We start from the raw sequence: 5,263 nt of genomic DNA on the forward strand, positions 1-5,263 counted from the left end.
GCAGCTCCGTGTCACACTGAGCAGTACAAACTGCCGGGCCATTTCCACCTCATCCGGGCTTCTGAAATGGTGAGTTGCTCCTGGCATCACTTCAACATCAGGTCACTGCACGGAGTGAACAGAGCAAGCGCCAAAGTATTAACACTTGGCATGATGGCCATGGATCCATCTCCAACAATCGAGTTCTTCTACAAAGAGTTGGGAAAGGGAGCGTGACATTTGCTTTGAGCTAAAAGACAACACCCACAACCATCCCGTTCCCAGCAACTTGGAAAGACTGGGGATGTTGCGCCGCAAGGACGTGAGAAGTTTGGAGATGGGCACACAACGTTGAACTTCGGGCGGCTGACCTTTGCTTACAACGACATCATCGGGGGAAAGCGCGGACGCAGCACCCCACTAGCAAAAATTATGCAGTCAAGACTCCCACGTTTGGGGAATTTGCAGGGGTCAACACAGCCGGAGTGCAATGGCTGAGCCTCGCCCTAGGTGAACCGCCTTCTTGATCATGGTATCTCCCCTGCCAGGTAAGTATGAGGTGTACTCGCCAAACACCGGGTGGCTCTTGCCAGACACAGCTCTTTGGCTGATGGTGCTGAAATGAATAATCCCAGAGGCCAATGCCTTGACTCAGTTGCTCGTTAATGCTGTGCTATGTTCAACTTCAACCTCCAGCACACATTGGAGAAACCGCCTCGACCTTTTACTGGCATACCTGGCTGTAAACGTTTCCTATGGAATTCAGCAACAACTGGACATGGCGGCACCAGCAGCGGCAACGTCTCGGTGTAAAAGCACCGATCTGGACTAGAGTCTTAGCATGTAATTTGGAGATAAGGCCCTGAAGTGCAGTGTCCGAAAGGCTGACTTTTAGGCCGCGCGCTTGAAGGCCTTGATCCATAAAAGCAGTCTGTGTCCCCAGCCTTGACTTGCAGCCATACCACCCTGAGCACGCCCGATCTCGTCTGATCTCGGAAGCCAAGCAGGGTCGGGCCTGGTTAGTACTTGGATGGGAGACCGCCTGGGATTACCAGGTGCTGTAAGCTTTTACACCGCTGCACGCTTTTACACCGCTGCACGCTTTTACACTGCTGCTTCCTTACAAGAAACATGCCCCTCCACGAGCAGGGGCCTTGCCTAGTCCATAAAGGCACTCTCTGTCGCCAGCCCCTCGGCTTACGGCCATACCACCCTGAGCACGCCCGATCTCGTCTGATCTCGGAAGCTAAGCAGGGTCGGGCAGGGTTAGTACTTGGATGGGAGACCGCCTGGGAATACCAGGTGCTGTAAGCTTTTACGCTGCTGCTGCTGCTGCTGCTGCTTCCTTACAAAAAACATGGGCTCGCAATTAAATTGACGCACAGGCACGGGTTGATGTCTTTCTGGTTTCAGCTTCGCTTTGCTTTTCACAGAAAAAAGAGAATGGTGCACCGTTCCTGGTGGCACTGCAATACCAGGTCAATGCAAGGAGTGAAGAGAGCAAGCCCCAGTTTTCACCTCCCACTGCTCAAAAATGCATTTAATATTTAATCCCCATATAGAGGACATATCAGATATTAAACTGATAAGAACAGATACTACACTTGATCTTAGCCAAAAGGCCGAGAAGCGGTGGCCCACAGGTGTCTGGGGCCAACCCAAGATCTTGGCACACAAGTCAGTTGTTGTGGTGCCATGTTTTTAAGGGCGCATAACAAAGGCTGCTGCTGCTGATCACCTCCGCCCCAAGGTTGACCTAAGTGCACCTCTGAGCCTTGACAGACAGCTGCGTGACATTTGACACACTCAAAGGGCGCAGCCTTACAGCAAAGCCCACCAAAAATAACTTAAACTCTTGAACGTCCCTCTCCACGGAAGTCTTTAGTAAAAGGCGAAAGACTTGTGCATTTTGAAGAAAAACCAGAGTCAACGTAGCCCCTGTCCTGGAGAGCAGCCGAGGAGTCTATCCGCCGGAGTCACCACAGTCTCGGTCGGCCGGCCGGCCGGCCACCTTGGGACGGCCTTCCTTCAACGTTTTTGCTTGGTCGGCCAATAAACCGCCCAGATTTGATTGCATGTTTGGAAGCGCTTTCCTACTGTCGGTTGTGCGCTGCAGTTTTCTATCAGTCGCTGAGGCTGTGGCACATTCCTCGCTCACTGGCACACCTCCAACATTTAGTGGTAGACGGTGCATGAGCAAAGCAGCTCCGTGTCACTGACCGGTACAAACTGCGGGCCATTTCCACCTCATCCGGGCTTCTGAAATGGTGAGTTGTCCTGGCATCCTTCAACATCAGGTCCTGCGGATGGGCTGGAGCAAGCGTAGAAGTATTAACCCCGCTTGGCATGATGGCCATGGATCCATCTCCAACTGTCGAGTTCTTCTACAAAGAGTTGGGAAAGGGGAGGCGTGACATTTGCTGAGCTAAAGAACAACACCCACAACCATCACGTTCAGCAACTTGGAAAGAGACTGGGGATGTTGCTCCGCAGGCATTGAAGTTTGGAGATGAACGCACAACGACTTCGAGTGACTGACCTTGCTAACGACATCGCCGGAAGCGGCGGACGCCAGCACCCACTAGCAAATAGCCAGTCAAGACTCCCGTTTGAGGAATTTGCAGGGGTCAACACAGCGGTGCAATGGCTGAGCCTCGCCCTGGGTGAACCGCCTGCTTGATCATGGTAGCTCCCCTGCCAGGTAAGTATGAGGTGTACTTGCCAAACACCGGGTGGCTCTTGCCAGACACAGCTCTTTGGCTGATGGTGCTGGAAATGAATAATCCCAGAGGCCAATGCCTTGACTCAGTTGCTCGTTAATGCTGTGCTATGTTCCACTTCAACCTACAGCACACATTGGAGAGGAAACACTCGACCTTTTTTACTGGCATACCTGGCTGTCGTTTCCTATAGATTCAGCAACAACTGGACATGGCGGCACCAACAGCCGCTTGCCCATCTCGGTGTCGCTTCCCGATACTGGACTAGAGTGTAGCATGTGGTGGAGATAAAGGCTGAAGTGCAGTGTGTCCGAAAGGCTGACTTTTGAGCCCCGCCACGCGCAGGGGGCCTTGCCCAGTCCATAAAAGCAGTCTGTGTCCCCAACCCCCCGGCTTGCGGCCATACCACCCTGAGCACGCCCGATCTCGTCTGATCTCGGAAGCCAAGCAGGGTCGGGCCTGGTTAGTACTTGGATGGGAGACCGCCTGGGAATACCAGGTGCTGTAAGCTTTTACACTGCTGCTGCTTACAAGAAACATGCCCCTCCACGAGCAGGGCCTTGCCTGATCCATAAAAGGCACTCTCTGTGCGCCCAGCCCCTGCGGCTTCTGGCCACTTCCACCCTGAGCCATGCCGTCTCGTCCTGATCTGGAAGCTAAGCAGGGAATGGGGCGGGTTAGTACTTGGATGGGGAGACCGCCTGGGAATACCAGGTGCTGTAAGCTTTTACGCTGCTGCTGCTGCTTCCTTACAAGAAACATGGGCTCGCAATTAAATTGACGCACAGGCACGGGTTGATGTCTTTCTGGTTTCAGCTTCGCTTTGCTTTTCACAGAAAAAAGAGAATGGTGCACCGTTCCTGGTGGCACTGCAATACCAGGTCAATGCAAGGAGTGAAGAGAGCAAGCCCCAGTTTTCACCTCCCACTGCTCAAAAATGCATTTAATATTTAATCCCCATATAGAGGACATATCGGATATTAAACTGATAAGAACAGATACTACACTTGATCTTAGCCAAAAGGCCGAGAAGCGATGGCCCACAGGTGTCTGGGGCCAACCCAAGATCTTGGCACACAAGTCAGTTGTTGTGGTGCCATGTTTTTAAGGGCGCATAACAAAGGCTGCTGCTGCTGATCACCTCCGCCCAAGGTTGACCTAAGTGCACCTCTGAGCCTTGACAGACAGCTGCTTGACATTTGACACACTCAAAGGGCGCAGCCTTACAGCAAAGCCCACCAAAAATAACTTAAACTCTTGAACGTCCCTCTCCACGGAAGTCTTTAGTAAAAGGTGAAAGACTTGTGCATTTTGAAGAGAAACCAGAGTCAACGTAGCCCCTGTCCTGGAGAGCAGCCGAGGAGTCTATCCGCCGGAGTCACCACAGTCTCGGCCGGCCGGCCGGCCGGCCACCTTGGGACGGCCTTCCTTCAACGTTTTTGCTTAGTCGGCCAATAAACCGCCCAGATTTGACTGCATGTTTGGAAGCGCTTTCCTACTGTCGGTTGTGCACTGCAGTTTTCTATCGGTCGCTGAGGCTGTGGCATTCACCAAGCTCGCTGGCACCTCAACATTTAGTGGTAGGCGGTGAGTGCATGAGCAAAGAAGCTCCGTGTCACCCCTGACCAGGTACAACCTGCCGGGCCATTTCCCACCTCATCCGGGCTTCTGAAATGGTGAGTTGCTCCTGGCATCACTTCAACATCAGGTCACTGCACGGAGTGAACAGAGCAAGCGCCAAAGTATTAACCCTTGGCATGATGGCCATGGATCCATCTCCAACAATCTAGTTCTTCTACAAAGAGTTGGGAAAGGGAGCGTGACATTTGCTTTGAGCTAAAAGACAACACCCACAACCATCACGTTCCCAGCAACTTGGAAAGACTGGGGATGTTGCTCCGCAAGGACGTGAGAAGTTTGGAGATGGGCACACAACGTTGAACTTCGGGCGGCTGACCTTTGCTTACAACGACATCATCGGGGAAAGCGCGGACGCAGCACCCCACTAGCAAAAATTATGCAGTCAAGACTCCCACGTTTGGGGAATTTGCAGGGGTCAACACAGCCGGAGTGCAATGGCTGAGCCTCGCCCTGGGTGAACCGCCTTCTTGATCATGGTATCTCCCCTGCCAGGTAAGTATGAGGTGTACTCGCCAAACACCGGGTGGCTCTTGCCAGACACAGCTCTTTGGCTGATGGTGCTGGAAATGAATAATCCCAGAGGACAATGCCTTGACTCAGTTGCTCGTTAATGCTGTGCTATGTTCAACTTCAACCTCCAGCACACATTGGAGAGGAAACACTCGACCTTTTTTACTGGCATACCTGGCTGTCGTTTCCTATAGATTCAGCAACAACTGGACATGACGGCACCAACAGCCGCTTGACCATCTCGGTGTCGCTTCCCGATACTGGACTAGAGTGTAGCATGTGGTGGAGAAAAAGGCTGAAGTGCAGTGTGTCCGAAAGGCTGACTTTTGAGCCCCGCCACGCGCAGGGGGCCTTGCCCAGTCCATAAAAGCAGTCTGTGTCCCCAACCCCCGGCTTACGGCCATACCACCCTG

The 5,263-nt window shown here is 52.8% G+C and overlaps 9 non-coding genes and 1 pseudogene across 9 annotated transcripts; 3 read left to right on the forward strand and 7 right to left on the reverse strand.

Annotated features, from left to right (window-relative positions):
* Positions 1–371: 371 nt before the first annotated feature.
* Positions 372–535, reverse strand: LOC122763534. The gene has a single exon (XR_006359173.1). It is a non-coding gene; the product is annotated as a U1 spliceosomal RNA (small nuclear RNA).
* Positions 536–927: 392 nt separating this feature from the next.
* Positions 928–1,046, forward strand: LOC122763541. The gene has a single exon (XR_006359179.1). It is a non-coding gene; the product is annotated as a 5S ribosomal RNA (ribosomal RNA).
* A 128-nt stretch (positions 1,047–1,174) lies between these two features.
* Positions 1,175–1,293, forward strand: LOC122763540. The gene has a single exon (XR_006359178.1). It is a non-coding gene; the product is annotated as a 5S ribosomal RNA (ribosomal RNA).
* A 127-nt stretch (positions 1,294–1,420) lies between these two features.
* Positions 1,421–1,613, reverse strand: LOC122763536. Its single transcript, XR_006359174.1, has one exon. It is a non-coding gene; the product is annotated as a U2 spliceosomal RNA (small nuclear RNA).
* A 182-nt stretch (positions 1,614–1,795) lies between these two features.
* LOC122763538 lies at positions 1,796–1,908 on the reverse strand. Its single transcript, XR_006359176.1, has one exon. It is a non-coding gene; the product is annotated as a U5 spliceosomal RNA (small nuclear RNA).
* A 626-nt stretch (positions 1,909–2,534) lies between these two features.
* Positions 2,535–2,688, reverse strand: LOC122763535 (annotated as a pseudogene).
* Positions 2,689–3,091: 403 nt separating this feature from the next.
* On the forward strand, positions 3,092–3,210 carry LOC122763532. Its single transcript, XR_006359172.1, has one exon. It is a non-coding gene; the product is annotated as a 5S ribosomal RNA (ribosomal RNA).
* Positions 3,211–3,543: 333 nt separating this feature from the next.
* On the reverse strand, positions 3,544–3,736 carry LOC122763537. Its single transcript, XR_006359175.1, has one exon. It is a non-coding gene; the product is annotated as a U2 spliceosomal RNA (small nuclear RNA).
* Positions 3,737–3,917: 181 nt separating this feature from the next.
* Positions 3,918–4,030, reverse strand: LOC122763539. Its single transcript, XR_006359177.1, has one exon. It is a non-coding gene; the product is annotated as a U5 spliceosomal RNA (small nuclear RNA).
* A 646-nt stretch (positions 4,031–4,676) lies between these two features.
* LOC122763542 lies at positions 4,677–4,840 on the reverse strand. The gene has a single exon (XR_006359180.1). It is a non-coding gene; the product is annotated as a U1 spliceosomal RNA (small nuclear RNA).
* Positions 4,841–5,263: the final 423 nt, after the last annotated feature.

The sequence above is a fragment of the Solea senegalensis genome, unplaced genomic scaffold, assembly GCF_019176455.1.
Source record: "Solea senegalensis isolate Sse05_10M unplaced genomic scaffold, IFAPA_SoseM_1 scf7180000016942, whole genome shotgun sequence".
NCBI lineage: Eukaryota > Metazoa > Chordata > Actinopteri > Pleuronectiformes > Soleidae > Solea > Solea senegalensis.